Source organism: Nerophis ophidion, linkage group LG01 (assembly GCF_033978795.1).
Source record: "Nerophis ophidion isolate RoL-2023_Sa linkage group LG01, RoL_Noph_v1.0, whole genome shotgun sequence".
NCBI lineage: Eukaryota > Metazoa > Chordata > Actinopteri > Syngnathiformes > Syngnathidae > Nerophis > Nerophis ophidion.
Window position 1 is genome coordinate 69,960,658 of NC_084611.1, and position 23,612 is coordinate 69,984,269.

The 23,612-nt window shown below is 41.0% G+C and overlaps 1 long non-coding RNA gene and 6 other non-coding genes across 7 annotated transcripts in view; 6 read left to right on the plus strand and 1 right to left on the minus strand.

Moving 5' to 3' along the window:
- Window positions 1–1,248: 1,248 nt before the first annotated feature.
- Window positions 1,249–23,612, plus strand: part of LOC133538479 (uncharacterized) — a 71,241-nt gene continuing 48,877 nt past the window's right edge. Inside the window, exon 1 of the long non-coding RNA XR_009803013.1 lies at window positions 1,249–1,339. This is a non-coding gene — a long non-coding RNA (uncharacterized LOC133538479). The remainder of the gene's footprint in view (window positions 1,340–23,612) is intronic.
- Window positions 5,565–5,636, plus strand: trnam-cau (transfer RNA methionine (anticodon CAU)). Its single transcript has one exon. It is a non-coding gene; the product is annotated as a tRNA-Met (tRNA).
- trnav-cac (transfer RNA valine (anticodon CAC)) lies at window positions 6,076–6,148 on the minus strand. Its single transcript has one exon. It is a non-coding gene; the product is annotated as a tRNA-Val (tRNA).
- trnag-ccc (transfer RNA glycine (anticodon CCC)) lies at window positions 6,366–6,436 on the plus strand. Its single transcript has one exon. It is a non-coding gene; the product is annotated as a tRNA-Gly (tRNA).
- trnan-guu (transfer RNA asparagine (anticodon GUU)) lies at window positions 6,658–6,731 on the plus strand. Its single transcript has one exon. It is a non-coding gene; the product is annotated as a tRNA-Asn (tRNA).
- trnam-cau (transfer RNA methionine (anticodon CAU)) lies at window positions 11,605–11,676 on the plus strand. The gene has a single exon. It is a non-coding gene; the product is annotated as a tRNA-Met (tRNA).
- On the plus strand, window positions 13,731–13,804 carry trnai-gau (transfer RNA isoleucine (anticodon GAU)). Its single transcript has one exon. It is a non-coding gene; the product is annotated as a tRNA-Ile (tRNA).

Consider the following 23,612-nt stretch of genomic DNA (forward strand, 5'->3'; position numbering starts at 1 on the left):
ACTTTATGCAATTATTTCATAAGAAAATTGAAGTCATTAGAAAGGAGATTAAAGACAATGCATCCCAGCTACAACTGGGTTCTATAGAAGCATTTAAGTCTCACCTTAAAACTCATTTGTATACTCTAGCCTTTAAATAGACTCCCTTTTTAGACCAGTTGATCTGCCGTTTCTTTTCTTTTTCTCCTATGTCCCACTCTGGACTGTGGAGGGGGTCCGGTCCGATCCAGTGGCCATGTACTGCTTGCCTGTGTATCGGCTGGGGACATCTCTGCGCTGCTGAACCGCCTCCACTTGGGATGGTTTCCTGCTGGCTCTGCTGTGAACGGGACTCTCGCTGCTGTGTTGGATCCGCTTTGGACTGGACTCTCGCGACTGTGTTGGATCCCTTATGGATTGAACTTTCACAGTATCATGTTAGACCCGCTCGACATCCATTGCTTTCCTCCTCTCCAAGGTTCTCATAGTCATCATTGTCACCGACGTCCCATTGGGTCATTATTGTCACCGATGTCCCACTGGGTGTGAGTTTTCCTTGCCCTTATGTGGGCCTACCGAGGATGTCGTAGTGGTTTGTGCAGCCCTTTGAGACACTAGTGATTTAGGGCTATATAAGTAAACATTGATTGATTGATTGATTAACACAGATACGACTGTATATACGGTGGATACTGCCCTCCAAAATATTTTCTCTCGAGTCAGGACCCAGGATGGACCGCTCGGCTGTGTATCGGCTGTGTATCGGCTGGGGACATCTCTGCGCTGCTTATCCGCCTCCGCTTGGGATGGTTTCCTGCTGGCTCCGCTGTGAACGGGACTCTCGCTGCTGTGTTGGATCCGCTTTGGACTGGACTCTCGCGGCTGTGTTGGATCCGCTATGGTCCCCATCTTGCTAATTTATGTATTCATCATAAGATGCTTCAATAAATCAATCAATGTTTATTTATATAGCCCTAAATCACAAATGTCTCAAAGGACTGTACAAACCACTACGACTACGACATCCTCGGAAGAACCCACATAAGGGCAAGGAAAACTCACACCCAGTGGGACGTCGGTGACAATGATGACTATGAGAACCTTGGAGAGGACCACATATGGGCTGTGAAATAGCAGGGCGTAGATAACATAATTTTTGTACTAAAAAAGTAACAGTGATAATGATGAATTATTAAAATCCGGAATTTATATACATTTAATTTAATGTCCCGTTTTTTCTGCCTCCTCACCTCCGTCCTCCTCCTCACCTTAGATCCGCTGTGACATCTGTGACAGGTGGTTTCACCACGAGTGTGTCCTGAGGCCAGATCTTGATGGGGATTACCTGTGCCTTGCATGTGTATGATGATTGTCTTTGTGTTCACTTCATTTGACGTTTGACTTTGTGTGACTTTGTGTTCACTTCATTTGTGTGACTTTGTGTTCACTTCATTTGACATTTGACTTCGAATATTTTATATATACATTATTTAACTATGTGTGGATTTTGTTAGACTTAAACTTAGACAAACTTTAATGATCCACAAGGGAAATTGTTATTTGTTTGTATCAAAAAAAAATTGCATTATACCTTGTTTGATAAGAAATTATATTTCTTCTCCTCTGATCTGACAAAAAACTATTTAATTACAAGCCTGGTTTCAGATTATATTATAGTAATACCGATGTATTTATTATGTTTATAATATATATATATATATATATATATAAATCACTTAGATTTATATCGCGCTTTTATAAACACTCAAAGAGAAGTGGGACCCAACATTCATTCACAACTGGTGGTGGTAAGCTACATCAGTAGCCACAGCTGCCCTGGGGTAGACTGACGGAAGTGTGGCTGCCAGTTTGCGCCTACGGCCCCTCCGACCACCACTAATCATTCATTCATCATTCATTCACCAGTGTGAGCGGCACCGGGGTCAAGGGGGAAGTGTCCTGCCCAAGGCAGTGATTTTTTTTGGATGTCAATAGGTGGGAAGCGAACCTGAAACTCTCAGGTTTCTGGCCGGCCGCTCTACCCACTACGCCATGCCGCGCCTATATTTATGTGTATATATTACACACACACATTGTTGTATATATACATATAAATATGTATACATATATATATAGACATACATGTGTAGATCTACACATGTATGTCTATATATATATATATATATATATATATATATATGGACGGCGGGGCGCAGTGGAAGAGTGGCCGTGCGCAACCCGAGGGTCCCTGGTTCAATTCCCACCTAGTACCAACCTCGTCACGTCCGTTGTGTCCTGAGCAAGACACTTCACCCTTGCTCCTGATGGGTGCTGGTTGGCGCCTTGCATGGCAGCTCCCTCCATCAGTGTGTGAATGTGTGTGTGAATGGGTAAAGTAGTGTCAAAGTGCTTTGAGTACCTTGAAGGTAGAAAAGCGCTATACAAGTACAACCCATTTATCATATATATATATATATATATATATATATATATATATATATATATATATATATATATATATATATGTATATATATACTGTATATTACCAAATAAACGCCTCTTCCTAATAATGGCCCATGTATAGCGATACACCACAACTGACTGGAAGTGGGGGAAAAGCTGCGAAAGTAGGCAAAAGTCCTCAAAGTTTTAAAAAAACAATCGCACAAGTCCCGCAGCTGGCCACCCAAGTCAAGGGATGCCCAGCATGTCCATAGCGCACACCGCAAAGTCACACTGGAAGTGAGGGGGAAAGTTGGGAAAGTAGGCAAAAGTCCTCAAAATGTTCAAAAATCTTACCTGGGATGGATTCCCACAAGTCCCCCATGTCCCAAAATTAAAAAAGATTAATAAAAATCCAGGGGCCGGATTTTGAATGCCGGCGGGCCTTAGTTTGGAGACCGATTTCAAAAATTGTCCCCAGCCGTGTATTGTTTTCCTCTGAGTTTATAGAGACTAAATCCAGGAAAAAATTGGCATTATAAACAAAGGGAGAGAGTTTAGAGGGGAAAAACATGCATTTTCCGGCAGGGGGGCTGTTGGTGCTGCCTGAAAAAGCACCCCCCCCCCCCCAACTCCGCCTGTGGAGGTCCAATTATCACATGGTTTTCACAGTATGCAGGGGGGGGAAGGATGAGTTACTAGGGTGAGTTTCATGTCTCTGCCACCATCCTAGCCAGGGATAGATAGGGGGTGCATTTTCCGGCAGGTGGGCTGTTGGTGCTGCCTGTGGAGGTCCAATCATCACATGGTTTTCACAGTATACAGGGGGGGTAAGGATGAGTCACTAGGGTGAGTTTCATGTCTCTACGACCATCCTAGCCAGAGATAGACAGGGGGTGCATTTTCTGGCAGGTGGGCTATTGGTGCTGCCTGAAAAAGCACCCCCCCCAACTCCGCCTGTGGAGGTCCAATCATCACATGGTTTTCACAGTATACAGGGGGGGTAAGGATGAGTCACTAGGGTGAGTTTCATGTCTCTACGTCCATCCTAGCCAGAGATAGACAGGGGGTGCATTTTCTGGCAGGTGGAAATGGTGCTGCCTGTGGTGGTCCGATCATCACATGGTTTTCACAGTATACAGGGGGGGTAAGGATGAGTTACTAGGGTGAGTTTCATGTCTCTACGACCATCCTAGCCAGAGATAGATAGGGGGTGCATTTTCCGGCAGGTGGGCTGTTGGTGCTGCCTGAAAAAGCACCCCCCCTAACTCCGCCTGTAGAGGTCCAATCATCACATGGTTTTCACAGTATGCAGGGGGGGGCAAGGATGAGTCACAAGGGTGAGTTTCATGTCTCTACGAGCATCCTAGCCAGAGATAGATAGATTTTCAGGCAGCTGGAATCAACTCTTTACTGAAAATGCAGGCCCCACCATAACTCCATTTCTGGTACTTCGGGTACTTTTGGTAAAGTTATTTGTGAATGTTCAGTTTGAAAATTCTTAAAACCAAAACAACGATAGGTATCAGATGCATTCATTTATTAATGTATTCATCCATCCTACCCATGAGCTTCTTACAGTTAAAGAAAATGTCATGTTTTTAAAATACATGTATTGGATCACGTCGAGTGAAGCAGCAAACATTCGTTCTCCTTGATGTCTCTAAAAAAGTACATATAGAGGCTTACTTTGGTGTATATATTCTTTAATACAATACTTCAATACATTTTCGGGACAGCAAATATTCCTATATTAAATGGTTATTGTTTTTGCCTTATCTGAATGGTGGCGAAATCATTAAAGGCTCACAATTAATCCATCCATTAATATATCCAAAGTAAAGACAACTTGGATTATTTCACCTTGTTATGTACTTTTTTATGCCGAAAGAGGCGATGTACCCACTTGAATGACGACAAAATCATTAAAGGCAATGACGGCAAAATCATTGAAGAATCACAATTAATCCATCCATTAACATATCCAAAGTAAAGAAAACTTGGATTATTCACCTTGTTGTGTACCTTTTTTCTGCCGAAAGAGGTGATTGAATGACGACGAAATCATTAAAGGCAATGACGGCGAAATCATTAAAGAATCACAATTAATCCATCCATTAATATATCCAAAGTAAAGACAACTTGGATTATTCACCTTGTTACGTGCATTTTTATGCCGAAAGAGGCGATTTGAGCCGAGTTTAGCTACTTTTCGAGACGGGTGACGCAACCGAGTGACGTAAGCGCGCTCCCGCCAGGGGGTGCATTTTACGGGGGGGGGTGCATAATTCGGCACAACACCGGCCAATGCATCTGTTGCTTTTTTTAGATTTTAAATAATATTCATAAGGGACAAAAGCAATGTTTGTGACAACCGCAAGACACAGGCATTCCACTCAGAAGGCATATTGGACTCACCGAAGACTGAAGCAGAGTACTCCAAGTTACTCCCATCCAAAGACAATGACATTGGGCCATCGTAACAAGAGATTTTCTAATAATTGGGGGAGTCATGAATCAACTTCAGATGTAAGTCTCTGTGGCGCAATTGGTCCGCGCGCTCGGCTGTTAACTGAGAGGATGGTGGTTATAGCCCACCCAGGGATGACGCTTTGCCAAGAGCACAGTATGAGGGTTTTTCTTGTACAACCCGTGTGCTTCTCTAAATTGGCACAATAGTTTCGAGATAAAACGTGTGCCACGTTTGCAACTCTGCTTGTTTAAAATACTGATAATCAATGCTCTCCCCTCAAATTGGCTATCCGTTGAGTATAGGGTTATAGGCATCAAGTTGAAATCCATGATGTTCCAGGCGCTGTAGCTGTCAGTCAAGATGCCTGTTTGTTAAACGGGAGATGTTTGGCTGAAATCCTGTCAGTGTCTTGGTGTTTTTTCTGTATCACTTTCTCTGTTTGTTCTCAAACCACGTGAATGTGGGCCTAACTTCTATTCGTTTTGAATGAAATCCCAATGGATCCACAGAGTTTGATGTTGACTACAATTTCTTAATAAGAAATGCCATTTTAAATGTGGACAAAACCAGCACTCAGAAATAAACACGACTTCAGTTGGGTTCCAAATCACTTTGTTACTAGTAGTTTGTCTGGATACTAACCAGAGTAAGCCCTATTAGGTTTAAGACAGCAGAGTGGCGCAGCGGGAGCGTGCTGGGCCCATAACCCAGAGGTCGATGGATCGAAACCATCCTCTGCTAAGGTTTAGGTTTCAGGTGAATCTTTGAATGATTCTTGTATTGAAACAAAGGCCAACACCCATTCAGCCCACAGCTGTCTTCTCTAACTCTTTGGGAATTACATTTATGATTCCTGCTAAGGTGAGAGTTTAAACATCTTATAAGTCAATCTCAACAGTACAGTTACAATCCATCCAACGCCCGGAGAATACAGTGACTTGAATGAATGACAGATTTAACTGGTTTGTGCATGACATTCTCATGGAACCCAGCATTCATGATGTTGAAGCCTGAGGTCTGCCTATATGAGAACCCTCTAAATTTGGTGTTGTGTGTGCTCAGCTGAACATGAGCTGATCAGGTATGTTGCAAACTACTTCATGATAAAAACACAGGACCTTGCTATTATTTATTTCCCGGTTTATGTATAAAGGTAAGAAGTAAAGTAAAAAAAAAGGCTTGTTTCCACCCTGTTTCGAACAGGGGACCTTTCGCGTGTGAGGCGAATGTGATAACCACTACACCATGGAAACTGCTGCAAGAACTCACCTTTGTCAAGACTTACAAGTTGATATTCGGCCGATGGAAAACATGTGGCTCGCAAGTCTCATTGCTGTTAGTAGCTGCATTGCATTTCTTGCCTTTTGTGGATGTTGTTATATCCCTTGTGCACGTAGAATGTGTTCCACGTCATAGCATTTCAAACGCTCTTCCTCTTAACCGAGTTCATGAACCAACATTGTTATGCAGGCATTGGTGATTCAGTGGTAGAATTCTCGCTTCCCATGCGGGAGACCCGGGTCCGATTCCCGGCCAATGCATCTGTTGCTTTTTTTAGATTTTAAATAATATTCATAAGGGACAAAAGCGATTTTTGTGACAACCGCAAGACACAGGCATTCCACTCAGAAGGCATATTGGACTCACCGAAGACTGAAGTGGAGTACTCCAAGTTACTCCCATCCAAAGACAATGACATTGGGCCATTGTAACAAGAGATTTTCTAATAATTGGGGGAGTAATGAATCAAGTTTAGAAGTCAGTTTCTGTGGCGCAATTGGTCAGCGCACTTGGCTGTTAACTGAGAGGATGGTGGTTCAAACCCACCCAGGGACGACACTTTGCCACGAGCACAGTTTGAGGGTTTTCTTGTACAACCCGTGTGCTTCTCTAAATTGGCACAATTGTTTTGAGATAAAACGTGTGCCACGTTTGCAACCGTGCTTGTTTAAAATACTGATAATCAATGCTCTCCCCTCAAATTGGCTATACGTTGAGTATAGGGTTATAGGCATCAAGTTGAAATCCATGATGTTCCAGGCGCTGTAGCTGTCAGTCAAGATGCCTGTTTGTTAAACGGGAGATGTTTGGCTGAAATCCTGTCAGTGTCTTGGTGTTTTTTCTGTATCACTTTCTCAGATTTTTCCTAAACCACGTGAATGTGGGCCTAACTTCTACTCGTTTTGAATGAAATCCCAATGGATCCACAGAGTTTGATGTTGACTGTAATAGATTGGTCTATGTGTGTATGTTGCCATCTCCTGGTCAATGTTGGTCATAGCATACTGGGGTTGCTTTTTGGTTGGCCAACGTTTTACGTTGTTGTTGTACACTTGACGGCAAGTGAGTGAGTCTGTTCTGAAGTCACAGTAAACGAGACGTAACTTCATCACCTCGCCTGTTTATTGCCTCCCATTCAATATATCACAAATGGCGACGAAGATTTAAAAGAAGCCACTGCGTGAAGGGACTTTAGAGGAGCGCTGTGCACTGGTCATAGGTAAGGCTGAAGAGTAGCCTACTTTGTGGAAGAACCGGGCACGTGTCGGAGTAGCAGTAGCACCGGATGCTAACATGGCTCTGACAGTGGGTCGCATCGATGAATACAATGATTCAAAGGAGGATTTTGATTCATATCTGGAGCGTTTGGAGCAGTGGATGCTGGCTAACGAGATTGAAGGGGACAAGAAGGTGTGTGTTTTCCTTTCTGTTATTGGAGCAGACACTTATAAGCTGCTGAAGAACCTCACGTCTCCGGCATTGCCAAGTACTTTAGGGTATGATGTGCTGAAGAGGGCGCTATGTGGACATTATAAGCCCGCACCTCACCACATGACTGCAGATTTAAGAATGAAAAGTGTCATGCTTGCTCCAAAATTGGACACATTGCCCGTGCATGCAGGAAGACTAAAGGCCAATCTTCAACTCAGTATGTTGAAACTGATGGGAGTGCATCTAGAAGTGGTGATGAGGCAGAACTTTTTGGATTGTACGCAGTTGACTCTACCTCAAACTGGGAAAAAGGTTACACAGTGGATATTGTACTGGGAAACAAGAGCACCACAATGTTACTGGACACAGGTTCAGCAGTGTCAGTAGTTTCTGACAGCTTTTACCAGGCAAACCTCACTCAATTTCCTTTGAAACCAGTTTTCAAGTTAAAGTTGAAATCATATTCAGGCCAAAGGATTGCTGTTCGAGGGTACATCATGTTACCAGTACAGTACGAGGACCAGCAAGTGACACTTCCACTGGTCATTGTACAGGGAAGCAGACCTGCACTGATTGGCCGTAACTGGCTAAAAAAGCTACGGCTGAACTGGAAACATATTTTCACTGTACAAAAGGTGCAGAAAAGGACGCATGTTAACACAGGAGTACAGGAGGTGATAGAAAGACATCAGGCAGTGTTCTCAGAGGGCCAAGGCTGTATCACAGGGTTTAAAGCTAAAATACGCACCAAACCTGATACCACACCAATTTTCTGCAAGGCTCGCCCAGTTCCTTACGCACTAAAGGAAGCTGTACAAAGAGAGCTAGAGAGGTTGGAGAGTGAAAAAGTGATTTCAAAGATTGAAACTAGCGAGTGGGCAGCTCCAAAAGTTACAGTACCTAAGGTTGACAAAACGATCAGGATTTGTGGTGACTACAAGGTTAGTGTTAATCAATGCATTGAAGAGCAGACCTATCCATTACCGAATACGGAAGATCTATTCGCTACATTAGCAGGAGGTACATCTTTCAGCAAACTGGATCCGTCACACGCCTACCAACAACTACAGTTGGATAAAGAGTCAGAAAAGTATCTGACCATAAACACACATAAGGGTCTGTACAAGTATCATCGCCTCAGTTATGGAGTTCCGAGTGCTCCTGCAATATTTCAGTCTGTTATGGACCAGATTCTGCAAGGGATGGACCATGTGACATGTTTTTTGGACGACATACTCGTTACAGCTTCTTCGGAGGAGGAGCATTTGACAAGACTGGATAATGTTCTCACACGTTTGGAGAAGCATGGCATCAGGGTGAAGCTATCAAAATGTCAGTTTTTCCAGAGCAGTGTCGAGTATTTGGGACATCGCATTGATAAGACTGGGTTACATCCCACAGAAGAAAAGGTGACTGCCATAACAAATGCACCTGAGCCCACAAATGTAACAGAACTGAAGTCTTTCTTGGGTCTTCTGAACTATTACAGCAGATTCCTGCAAAATCCCTCTACTGTGCTCAAGCCTCTGCACAACCTACTTAAAAAGGACTCAAAGTGGATTTGGACAGTTTAATGTGCAAAAGCATTTGAAGATGCTAAGCAACTTCTACTGCAGAACAAGGTGCTGGTACACTACAACACCCGCCTGCCACTGCGAATTGCATGTGATGCTTCGCCTTATGGAGTTGGGGCTGTAATTTCACATGTAACAGAAGATGGAAAAGAGCGACCTGTTGCATTTGCCTCAAGGACACTCACTGAACCAGAAAGGAAGTATGCCCAAATTGAAAAGGAGGCACTTGCTATCATTTTTGGAGTAAAGAAATTTCATAAATACCTTTACGGAAGGAAATTCACACTGATCACTGATCATAAGCCACTGTTGGCCATCCTGGGGCCAAAATCAGCAGTTCCAATGTTGGCAGCATTAAGAATGCAACACTGGGCACTTATTCTCATGGCCTACAATTATGAGATTGAGTATAAAAAGTCAGCTGATCATGCTAATGCGGATGCTTTGACACGCCTACCCCGAGTAGGGATGAACAACACAGCAGTGGAGGGAAGTATCTTCTATTTTTCATACTTGGATGAACTTCCTGTGTGTGCAAAAGACATTGAGAGTGCTACTCTTAAAGATCCTGTGCTAAGTAAGGTGTGGAACTACACATTAAATGGCTGGCCAAGTTATGTGCAAGACGCAGCATTGAGACCTTACTTTGTACGCAGACAGGAGTTGTCAGCAGATCAAGGCTGCATTCTCTGGGGACAGCGAGTCATCATACCCCCAGGTTATCGACAGAGCTTACTGGAGGATCTCCATCATGAACATCCAGGTATTTGCCGTATGAAGGCTCTTGCCCGCAGTTACCGTTGGTGGCCAGGCTGTGATGGTGTACAGAAAATGCCAGCTGTGGCACCGTTACATCCTTGGCGGTGGCCAGAAAGAGTGTGGCAAAGAATTCACATTGATTTTGCAGAGAAAGATAAACAGTATTTTTTGGTTGTCATTGATAGCCATTCAAAGTGGTTAGAGGTTTTTCCCATGTCGTCCACCACTTCTCACAACACCATTAAAGTGCTGCGCGGTCTGTTTGCTTCGTATGGACTGCCAGAAGAGCTAGTTTCAGACAATGGCCCACAGCTGGTGGCAAAAGAGTTTACTCAGTTCCTGGAGAGTAATGGAGTAAAACACACTGCTGTACCGGCTTACCACCCAGCATCAAATGGAGCAGCAGAGAGATCAGTACAAATCTTGAAACGGTCTCCGATGAAGAATGTGCTGGAAGCAGACAGCAAGTCTTCCTTGTCACTCAGTCACAGACTTGCAAATTTCCTTCTCATGTACCGCAGTACACCCCACACAGTGACGGGACGTACTCCAGCCGAGTTATTCCTGAAACGCCAGTTGAGGACTCGTTTCAGTTTGCTCAAGCCGGACCTTGCCAGACGGATCGAAGGAAAACAAGCAGCGCAGAAGCTTTATCATGCCAAAAGGGCTCCACCTATTCGCTTTTTCCTGGAGGGAGAGGTTGTTCGGATCAGAAATTTCAGGGACGGAGTGGAAAAATGGAGTAAAGCAAAAATACTGAAAAGACTGGGAACTGTCACTTACCTGATCCAAGCGGGACAGAGACAGCGCACTGTGCATGTGGATCACATGTTACCATGGCGAGAAAACATGGAGAGACTGCCAGTTATCTTGTCTCCACCAGTTGCAGAAAATGTGCCATCAGTACAACTGGAGAGTGCTATGTCAATTCCATCACCAGGACCATCAGTGAGTCAGACACAAACAAGTCTCAACACTGAAGTAGATTCAAGTCCTGCTGAGTTGCCATCATCAGAATTCAGATCACCCACAACAAAAACCCCACCAGTCATCCGCAGGTATCCAGAAATGGTTCGAGTACCACCAAACAAACTGAATCTCTGACAACAGTATAAAAAGATGTGTTAAAGGTGTATGAATACTGTTTGTATAATACATATGTTGTTGTTACAAATGAGGGTTAAGTGTTCTGTACTAAAAAAAATATAAATATATATGGCATAAGTAGTTTTTCTAATTGAGCCTGCTGCATTTCCGGTTGGGTTGTTTTTATTTTGAGTAACTTCTAAAATTCTAAAAGGGGAGGAATGTAATAGATTGGTCTATGTGTGTATGTTGCCATCTCCTGGTCAATGTTGGTCATAGCATACTGGGGTTGCTTTTTGGTTGGCCAACGTTTTACGTTGTTGTTGTACACTTGACGGCAAGTGAGTGAGTCTGTTCTGAAGTCACAGTAAACGAGACGTAACTTCATCACCTCGCCTGTTTATTGCCTCCCATTCAATATATCACATTGACTACAATTTCTTAATAAGAAATGCCATTTTAAATGTGGACAAAACCAGCACTCAGAAATAAACACGACTTCAGTTGGGTTCCAAATGCCTTTGTTACTAGTAGTTTGTCTGGATACTAACCAGAGTAAGCCCTATTAGGTTTAAGACAGCAGAGTGGCGCAGCGGTAGCGTGTTGGGCCCATAACCCAGAGGTCGATGGTTCGAAACCATTCTCTGCTGAGGTTTAGGTTTCAGGTGATTCTGTGTAGCATTTCAAACGCTCTTCCTCTTAAGCGAGTTCATAAACAACCATTGTTATGCAGCCATTGGTGGTTCAGTGGTAGAATTCTCGCTTGCCATGCGGGAGACCCGGGTCCGATTCCCGGCCAATTCATCTGTTGGTTTTTTTAGATTTTAAATAATATTCACAAGGGACAAAAGCAATGTTTGTGACAACCGCAAGACACAGGCATTCCACTCAGAAGGCATATTGGACTCACCGAAGACTGAAGCAGAGTACTCCAAGTTACTCCCATCCAAAGACAATGACATTGGCCCATCGTAACAAGAGATTTTCTAATAATTGCGGGAGTAATGAATGAAATTTAGAAGTCAATCTCCGTGGCGCAATTGGTCAGCGCGCTCGGCTGTTAACTGAGAGGATGGTGGTACAACCCCACCCAGGGACGAAACTTTGCGACGAGCACCGTTTGAGGGTTTTCTTGTCATCCCATGTCCTTCTCTAAATTGGCACAGTAGTTTCGAGATAAAACGTTTGCAACCGTGCTTGTTTAAAATACTGTTAATCAATGCTCTCCCCTCAAATTGGCTATACGTTGAGTATAGGGTTATAGGCATCAAGTTGAAATCCATGATGTTCCAGGCGCTGTAGCTGTCAGTCAAGATGCCTGTTTGCTAAACGGGAGATGTTTGGCTGAAATCCCGTCAGTGTCTTGGTGTTTTTTCTGTATCACTTTCTCAGTTTGTTCCTAAACCACGTGAATGTGGGCCTAACTTCTATTCGTTTTGAATGAAATCCCAATGGATCCACAGAGTTTGATGTTTACTACAATTTCTTAATAAGAAATGCCATTTTAAATGTGGACAAAACCAGCACTCAGAAATAAACACGACTTCAGTTGGGTTCCAAATCACTTTGTTACTAGTAGTTTGTCTGGATACTGACCAGAGTAAGCCCTATTTGGTTTAAGACAGCGGAGTGGTGCAGTGGGAGCGTGCTGGCTCTATAACCCAGGGGTCGATGGATCGGAACCATCCTCTGCTAAGGTTTAGGTTTCAGGTGAATCTTTGGCTGATTCTTGTATTGAAACAAAGGCCTACAGCCCACATCTGTCTTCTCTAACTCTTTGGGATTTACATTTATGATTCCTGCTAAGGTGAGAGTTTAAACATCTTATAAGTCAATCTCAACAGTACAGTTACAATCCATCCAACGCCCGGAGAATACAGTGACTCGAACGAATGACAGATTTCACTGGTTTGTGCATGACATTTTCATGGAACCCAGCATTCATGATGTTGAAGCCTGAGGTCTGCCTATATGAGAGTGCTCTAAATTTGGTGTTGTGTGTGCTCAGCTGAACATGAGCTGATCAGGTATGTTGCAAACTACTTCATGATAAAAACACAGGACCTTGCTATTATTTATTTCCCGGTTTATGTATAAAGGTAAGAAGTGAAGTCAAAAAAAGGCTTGTTTCCACCCTGTTTCGAACAGGGGACCTTTAGCGTGTGAGGCGAATGTGATAACCACTACACCATGGAAAGTACTGCAAGAGCCAGCCTTTGTCAAGACTTACAAGTTGATATTCGGCCGATGGAAAACATGTGGCTCGCAAGTCTCATTGTTGTTATTAGCTGCATTGCATTTCTTGCCTTTTGTGGATGTTGTTATATCCTTTGTGCACGTAGAATGTGTTCCACGTCATAGCATTTCAAACGCTCTTCCTCTTAACCGAGTTCATGAACAAACATTGTTATGCAGGCATTGGTGGTTCAGTGGTAGAATTCTCGCTTGCCATGCAGGAGACCCGGGTCCGATTTCCGGCTAATGCATCTGTTGCTTTTTTTAGATGTTAAATAATATTCATAAGGGACAAAAGCAATGTTTGTGACAACCGCAAGACACAGGCATTCCACTCAGAATGCATATTGGACTCACCGAAGGCTGAAGCAGAGTACTCCTTACTCCCATCCAAAGACAATGACATTGGGCCATCGTAACAAGAGATATTCTAATAATTGGGGGAGTAATGAATCAAAAGTAAAAGTCAGTCTCTGTGGCGCATTTGGTCAGCGCGCTTGGCTGATAACTGAGAGGATGGTGGTTCAAGCCCACCCAGAGACGACACTTTGCCACGAGCACAGTTTGAGGGTTTTCTTGTACAGCTAGTGTCTTTCTCTAATTTGGTACAATAGTTTCGAGATAAAACGTTCGCAACCGTGCTTGTTTAAAATACTGATAATCAACTTTCTCCACTCAAATTGGCTATCCGTTGAGTATAGGGTTATAGGCATCAAGTTGAAATCCATGATGTTCCAGGCGCTGTAGCTGTCAGTCAAGATGCCTGTTTGTTAAACGGGAGATGTTTGGCTGAAATCCTGTCAGTGTCTTGGTGTTTTTTCTGTATCACTTTCTCAGTTTGTTCTCAAACCACTTGAATGTGGGCCTAACTTCTATTCGTTTTGAATGAAATCCCAATGGATCCACAGAAGAGAATTCAAGGGGACACCTTCTGTCAAAAAAATGATTTAAGGGGGGTCATAAATCACTGATTTATGAGGGGTCAATGTTAAAGGTCAAGTTCAAAGGTCAAAGGTCAAGGTCAAGAGAGTGTGGCTTACCCCGGAAGAGGGTGGAGTTAAGACCTGAGGTGGGAGTGGTTTAACCAGGAAGAGGTGGAGTTAAGACCTGAGGTGGGAGTGGTTTAACCAGGAAGAGGGTGTAGTTTTAACCATGAAGAGGGTGGAGTTAAGACCGGAAGAGGGTGTAGTTTTAACCAGGAAGAGGGTGGGTTTAAGACCTGAAGAGGGTGGGTTTAAGACCTGAAGAGGAATTGGTTAAGAGGGAACAAAGGAGGGTTCAGGTTGAGGTCAGTTTTTAAGGAAGCTTGAGAATGTCATCTGATCAGCATCCGACCAGCCATTTGACAGTTTAAATGTTTACAATCGTCGCACACCGAAGCTTGAGAATGTCATCTGATCAGCATCTGACCAGCCATTTGACAGTTTAAATGTTTACGATCGTTTGAAACAACAACCAGACTTCCCGAAAACATATTTAAACGATTGGGAGGAACTAAGTAGGTTAAGGTTAACCATATGTTTGACCCTGCTTCGATGTATTGATGGCTGGGAATGTTACGTGGGAAGATATGAACACGCACACACGCGCGCTCACACTCACGCACTCGCACACACGCGCGCTCACACACACACACACACACACGCACACCATTACCTCTGCTTTACCACGTTATTAGACAATGGTTTAACTCCATTTAAGCATTTAAACGTTAAAAGCATTGCACGTGTACGACGTTGTAATACTTTTTTTTTTCCAGCCGATGACGACGAAGTGAAAGACGAAGAACTTTGCTTAAACGATCTTACAAAGTTGGAAGATGATTATCGAGGTGCGTTTAAACCTTCGAATTATTTAATATTATGTGTATTCATTATTTTGTTTCATAGAGGAATTGCCGTAAGATCCTAACGCGATCGTTTTAACACAATCGCAGTCTGGTGAGTCAAATGATTCTCATTTTACAAGAAAAAAAACATGCGGTATACAATACATATATACATATATTTACTTACAGATTTTCCGTTTACATCGTTGGATCCCCTTAATCGAGCAAGCACCGTCAATGGCCGTCGGAGAAAGCCAGCAATTCCAGGCAGAGGAGAAGGCTTGATTGCGCCAAAGAACCCAGACATCGAAACCTTGGTCCGGGACAATATCATCGAAAACAACGGCGAATGTCCGACATGCCCCCGCCGTAAGTTTTTCTTGCTTTCTGTAAGCTTTTTAAGATTCTCCGCGGTTTTAAAGAACTCCTCTCACTCCTCTGTCTTCCGCTCAAATGAATTTCGCGCCTAAGGGGAATGGGCGGGGACTGATTCCGGAGGTGGGCGGTTGTCTCCGGCAAGCAACCTTCTGGTGTGCATTAGCGCCACCTACTGAAATGGAATGTGGACCAAGATGAATCCCTACTCTATATTCTTTTATTTAACCCAATGTTTTTTAAATATGTGTATCATGCTTTATATCCTATGTGTTGTGAATTCCATCCTACTATATCTTCCAAGGAACCCAATGAAATGTTACCACACCTCCCGCTTTATTTATTCTGTAGATTGCCTGAACTATTTCATAAACTAAATCTTGTCTTGTTTCTGATGCTATGTTTTTTTTTATGCTCATCAATGCACTGTTGGAGTGCGAGCACACAACTACTTTCCTTGCTTTGTTTTCCTCTATCCAGTTAACTGCCATATAAATTGCTACCAATTCCCCCGTAAAAACAGATAGTTTATCACTGATTATTTTATTTAATACTATGTTTCCTTGTGGGATAACTGCTGCAGCTCCTACCTTACTTTTTATAGTTTTTGTTGCATCCGTATATATCATATCTCAACCCATTTTTCTATCTGGTAACTATTTAAATTTCTATTCTTTAGTAATTGCATGTTTACCTTTGGGTTATCATACATCCACGGTGGTATTGCAGGAATTGGTACTGTAGGACTAACTTTAATATTGTCAATTTTAACTTTATTACATATGTCTCCTATAATCCACCCAAAACTATTATTTCTTTTTTTCTTTTTTTCTTGGCAGTTTGGTAGCACTTGACAAGTGGGATATCCTTGCTTGGATCCTTTTAAAGTTGCCCGATAAACTGCTGAGAGTTGATCTCTCCTCTTGTCCAAAGTTTTTCGTTCATTTTTACTTGTAATACTGCCACTGGAGTTGATTTAGTAGCTCCACAACATAACCTTAAAGCCTGTGACTGGATCCAGTCTATTTTCCCAAGTCATGTTTTTGAAGCAGATTGGTAAATAATGCATCCGTAATCAATAACAGATGGAATTAAAGTGATATATATACATATATTGTTTTCAACGTCAACCTATCAGCCCCCCAATCATTACCCCTCAAAGCCCTCATTATATTTAACACCTTTTTACTTTTTCCCCTATTTTTAATTTTCCTGAAGGAACACTCCTGAAGGAATAAATAAAGTACTATCTAATCTAATCTAATCAAATCTATTTTGCTGATGTGGGTTGAATAGTTCATATTTTTATCAAACCATATTCCTAAATATTTAAATACTTGTACCTCTTCTATATTTTCACCGTAGAGTTTTTATTTGGAGCTTGTTTTGTACTTTTATCTTTGTAAAATGAATGACTTTTGTCTTTCCACCAGAGAAACTTAAACCCCAAGCCGTTCCCCAGTCTTGAACATTATTTACCACTTTGTTAGTTTTTTTGATTATTTCTTTTAACTCTAAATAATATACTAGTCTTTCATTAATAATTTTTTCCATTACTTTCCCCAAATTTGAGGTCAATGCTATCGTCCTATAATTTCCTGCCTCTTCCGGGTCTTACCCTGACTTGGATATTGGAATTATTACCGCTAATTTTCCCCTCTGTCGGTCATTCTCCTTCTTCATATATCCTGTCATATCATTTCAAGACCACTTCTTTGACGATGCTACCTAAGTTTTTGATCATTTGATAACTCACCAGGTGTTTCCCCTGTGACGTATTTTTAACCTTTTTCAAAATTCGAACAGTTTCATTCAAAGAAAATGTCATATCCATAGTGTTGGTAAATCTATTATCGTTGTCTTCCATCATTTCCCCAATATTTAAACTCATCGTTTCTTCTCTCTTTTGTTTTTCTACATTTCTCAAATTATCATTACCGTGCACTTTAACAAATGTTTTTGCTAAAGGTTCTGCTGTTTCTTTACCCGTGACTACATCTTCTATAATAAATGTGGCACATCATCCTCTTTACCCATCATTCCTATCTTTACGAATCGTTATATATCCTTTTATTATAAAGTTTAATTTTGGCTTCAGTCATGTTTCTTGAATACAAATTATATGTGGTTTAGTTTTCATATTTTTAATATATCCCTTTAATTCATGTTCGGTTGCTATCAAACTTCTGGCATTCCACTGGACAATTAACAGGGTATTGGAATGTGGTAACATGACTCCGTCACGTCTACTCTCTGTAGTACAGCTTGCACCCGGTCCCAAGATAGTTCTTTCAACAACTTTGCTGCTGCTTTGACAATTATTTTGATCTTCTCAGTCTTATTTCTAGCCTGTTCTGTACAGTTTATTACGTAAGCCGGGAATACAACTAGTTTGTCCGTGGAAATTCCTGTATTTGTTGCCTCTTGTTTTTTCTTTTTTTTTCTTGAACTATTCACACTTCTGTTCACTTCTACACTTTCTTGATTCCTCACTTTAAATGCCTCTGCGTATGTAATATTTCTTTCAACTTTGATTTGTTGTACTTCTGTTGCCTGTTTCATGATGTATGGCTTTTGATTATTTCTTTTTTCAATCTACAATTCCAATAAATAACACGTATTTCCAGATTACTGATAACTTTTTCAAAATAAAATTCCTGAATAAGATAATTGTATCGAATCCAATGGATTGTCTGGTCCTAAAATCTCTTTGTAATGTTTGTTTGATTCCCCCAAAATACGACGGAGTCTAATTTGAAAAACATATGTGCCTCGTCGGCTGTAGTAAAAAAAAAAAAAACCCATGCCTCTAACCTCTCCCAGCCCCTTTTCTGCCGTGTCAAAGATGGATCAGAGACCACCTTTGCCCTTAACCCCCACTTCTTCTCCACTACCAAGAGAACAGTAATTAATCCGAGCTGAGTTTTTAAAAATATTCCAACATGACTTTTTACTTTTATTTTGTATCAAAGCTGAGTTGTGCTCTCTGGTTTATTTTGCAAATGAACCGACAGAACATGATCATGTACAAGACTCGCCTACCCACAATGCACTGCAGCCCAACGCTCCTGGTCGGATGTTTGTATCGGGTTTCATGGAGAGATGCGGTAAAGAGTGGTAGCCAAGACACACGGTCACACACGGTCACACTCGGCAATTATTTTGACCCGGGGAGCAGATTTAGAGGAAAAAATGTGTCTGGGGTGGCCGGGATATCTGATTTTCAGGTACAAAAAACTTCACAATGATACAAAATAAACACAACAGTTAAACCTCACACTAAAAACAAGACATTTACTTGTACGTTCAAAAGACAGAATAGAACAAGACAAGACATGCAATGCCGTCTACAAAATGTTATGTAAATGTTAGTCATTACACATGTGGCTATGGTTTTGATGTATTTGATACAGACATGTTTACGTCAAGTAACATCACATGGTTCCATTTGCACCTTTCAACAAATCTGAAAAGGAATATTAAGAAGTAAAACTTATATTTAATCCTACCTCTTCACCGAGCACACGGTGACTGTACATACGGGTCGAAAAATGTTGACCTAATTCAGCATTTCTCAAAGTGTGGGGAATAGAGACATGACAGGTGGGGCGCGAGGAACGGGGGGAAATTTCACTTTAATTTTAATTATTTATTTTTTTACTATGCTTTCATTTTCTATACACACTGTAAATCACTTTGTGATTCTGTCTGTGAAATCCGCCGTATAAATAAATGTAAATTACTTATTTTTCCTGTAGGCTTTAAATTTCTCGGTAGGAGCGAAAGTTTGACAGACATAGCAACAGTAACTTTTGCAGGCGGGGCTAAGAGGAACAAACTTTCGCGCGGATGGGTAGCAGGCTAATGTGCGGACCACAATTACACAAAATGGATACATTTGCAACTCGCACCTCAAAGGTCTGCACAGAAACAAAAATATGACGGGTCTAATCAACCAAAAAGTCAACCTAAAAGAAAATATGGCGAAGGGTATCTTGCTCTTGGATTCACGGCAGTGGTGGTGGGGGTAGAGGAGAGACCCCTGTGTGTTCTGTGTCTAAAACCGCTAGCAGCAGACAGCATGAGACCCAACAAATTAAAGAGACACCTCGAGACCACACATGATGTTCAATAAATTTGAAAATGTTGAGCTTGGCATTAGCGTTTTGTTGGGGCGATGGGGGTAGGTGGGCCTTGAAAACTAACCCCTTAGTCTAAAGTGGGGATGACAGAAAAAAAAAGTTTGAGAAGCCCTGACCTAATTGTACGGATCTCACTTTAAATGGCAAACTGATCATTAAAATGTTTTCACTTTGAATATGAAACGAGGAGTAAAATGTACAATGTACAATATTATCAATTATTTCACAATGACATGTTTTAAGGATATTGTACAGTATAATTAAATCTAAAATGAATGGATTATTTTATTTTTAGCCAGTAAACACCTGTTATGTATCTTTTGAATCGGGTTTTCCCCTTTAAATAACAAAATTATAGAATTTTACAATTTTCATTATTATTAAATATTAAATGTGCTGACTAGTTTTACGGCATACATCATCCCCCTTTACCCATTTGTTAAAAAGACGAAAGTGGATGCGAACGCCTACGTGCTGTCAGAAAACTAAAATAAGAAGAATGGCTTTGTGCAATTACTGCTATCCTGGCACAAGTTATAAAAAAAACAAAGTTACCAAATTGTTTTCTGAGGAGACAAAAAAAAAAGAAAAAGGGAGGGACAATCAAGGATCAACAATGGCACGACTTTCACTAGCTTGCGTGAGGTCAAAGACGAGAGATTTTAGACCAATGCTGCCTTGGATCTGTTCCTGCTAAACTAGTAAGTGACTTTCAATGCTCAAATATGAATAATAATGCTAATTTTAACTACTGGAAATTTGTGTGGTGGCAATAAATACCCACCAGCGCGATACTTCGCAGTTCCACACTGACCAACCACGCAACAAACTCAAAAGAACTGTACAAGGAAAAAACAATGCAGTGACTTCAAACTGCAAATATAAGGTTTGAGTAAAATATGTAGGTTGGTGTGAATGTTGTCCGTCTATCTATGTTGACCCTGCAATGAGGTGGTGACTTGTCCAGGGTGTACACCTCCTTCCGCCTGATTTTAGCTGAGATAGGCGCCAGCGCCCCCCGCGACCCCAAAAGGGAATAAGCGGTAGAAAATGGATGTAGGTTCCTACTGTGGAAAGTTCAGTAATACAGAATCATTGTGGCATTATCGTGTCAGTTTGACGCTATATGCGCTAGTTCTCATGGTAAATGTGGTTTTCCTTTTGGGAAAACGCCATCGCTTTGGTTCACTGGTGCGGCCAATATAAACCAAAACTGAAAGTTCCTAAGTGGGGCTTTAAGTAGAGTTTATAAATCTTGTATCTGTGCCACATATAGCCTTATTTCAGTGTCAACAGTCTCCAGCTTACTTGCTACACAGTTTTGGCTCTGCCCATCCCTGTGCAGTTATTGGACCGACATTTTTAATACTTTGTCTGTTGTAATTAACCACTAGGCCTTCTTTGCTTTTATTTGTTGTTGTATCTTTACGTCAGCAATTGGGACTTTTTGAATGAAATTGTCTGTGGCTCCATGTTAACGAAGTTGCCTGTACTATTTGACTGATGCATTTTATTGATTGATTTATTATTTTTCTTTCTTTTTCGTTTTGTGTGTCTTGTTTTTTAGGGGGAAAGGAACATTTAATATTGATTGTAAATACGTTTGTACTTTAAGAAGTTGTATTTGCCTTAAAACTCCACAAACATTTTTCGGCCCCTATGTACAGTCACGGTGTGCTCGGAGAAGAGGTAAGATTAAATTTAAGTTTTACTTTTTAATATTCCTTTTCAGATTTGTTGAAAGGTGCCAATGGAACCATGTGATGTAAACATGTCTGTAACAAATACATCAAAACCATAGCCACATGTGTAATGACTAACATTTACATAACATTTTGTAGACGGCATTGCATGTCTTGTCTTGTTCTATTCTGTCTTTTGAACGTACAAGTAAATGTCTTGTTTTTAGTGTGAGGTTTAACTGTTGTGTTTATTTTGTGTCATTGTGAAGTTTTTTGTACCTGAAAATCAGATATCCCGGCCCCCCAGACACATTTTTTCCTCTAAATCTGCTCCCCAGGTCAAAATAATTGCCGAGTGTGACCGTGTGTCTTGGTTACCACTCTTTACCGCATCTCTCCATGAACCCCGAAAAAAACATCCGACCAGGAGCGTTGGGCTGCAGTGCATTGTGAGTAGGCGAGTTTTGTACATGATCATGTTCTGTCGGTTCATTTGCAAAATAAACCAGAGAGCACAACTCAGCTTTGATACAAAATGAAAGTAAAAAGTCATGTTGGAATATTTTTAAAAACTCAGCTCGGATTAATTACTGTTCTCTTGGTAGTGGAGAAGAAGTGGGGGTTAGGGGCAAAGGTGGTCTCTGATCCATCTTTGACACGGCAGAAAAGGGGCTGGGAGAGGTTAGAGGCATGGGTTTTTTTTTTTTTAACTATAGCCGACGAGGCACATATGTTTTTCAAATTAGACTGTGTCGTATTTTGGGGGAATCAAACAAACATTACAAAGAGGTTTTAGGACCAGACAATCCATTGGATTCGATACAATTATCTTATTCAGGAATTACATTTTATTTTGAAAAAGTTATCAGTAATCTGGAAATACGTGTTATTTATTGGAATTGTAGATTGAAAAAAGAAATAATCAAAAGCCATACATCATGAAACAGGCAACAGAAGTACAACAAATCAAAGTTGAAAGAAATATTACATACGCAGAGGCATTTAAAGTGAGAAATCAAAAAAGTGTAGAAGAGAACAGAAGGGTGAATAGTTCAAGAAATAAAAAAAACAAGAGGCAACAAATACAGGAATTTCCACGGACAAACTAGTTGTATTCCTGGCTTACGTAAAAAACTGTACAGAACAGACTAGAAATAAGACTGAAAAGATCAAAATAATTGTCAAAGCAGCAGCAAAGTTGTTGAAAGAACTATCTTGGGACCGGGTGCAAGCTGTACTACAGAGAGTAGACGTGACGGAGTCATGTTACCACATTTCAACACCCTGTTAATTGTTCAGTGGAATGCCAGAAGTTTGATAGCAACCGAACATGAATTAAAAGGATATATTAAAAATATGAAAACTAAACCACATATAATTTGTATTCAAGAAACATGGCTGAAGCCAAAATTAAACTTTATAATAAAAGGATATATAACGATTCGTAAAGATAGGAATGATGGGTAAAGAGGATGATGTGCCACATTTATTAAAGAAGATGTAGTCACGGGTAAAGAAACAGCAGAACCTTTAGCAAAAACATTTGTTAAAGTGCACGGTAATGATAATTTGAGAAATGTAGAAAAACAAAACACAGAAGAAACGATGAGTTTAAATATTGGGGAAATGATGGAAGACAACGATAATAGCTTTACCAACACTATGGATATGACATTTTCTTTGAATGAAACTGTTCGAATTTTGAAAAAGGTTAAAAATACGTCACAGGGGAAACACCTGGTGAGTTATCAAATGATCAAAAACTTAGGTAGCATCGTCAAAGAAGTGGTCTTGAAATGATATGACAGGATATATGAAGAAGGAGAATGACCGGCAGAGGGGAAAATTAGCGGTAATAATTCCAATATCCAAGTCAGGGTAAGACCCGGAAGAGGCAAGAAATTATAGGACGATAGCATTGACCTCAAATTTGGGGAAAGTAATGGAAAAAATTGTTAATGAAAGACTAGTATATTATTTAGAGTTAAAAGAAATAATCAAAAACACTAACAAAGTGGTAAATAATGTTCAAGACTGGGGAACGGCTTGGGGTTTAAGTTTCTCTGTTGGAAAGACAAAAGTCATTCATTTTACAAAGAGAAAAGTACAAAACAAGCTCCAAATAAAAACTCTACGGTGAAAATATAGAAGAGGTACAAGTATTTAAATATTTAGGAATATGGTTTGATAAAAATATGAACTAGTCAACCCACATCAGCAAAATAGATTTGATTAGATTAGATTAGATAGTACTTTATTTATTCCTTCAGGAGTGTTCCTTCAGGAAAATTAAAAATAGGGGAAAAAGTAAAAAGGTGTTAAAT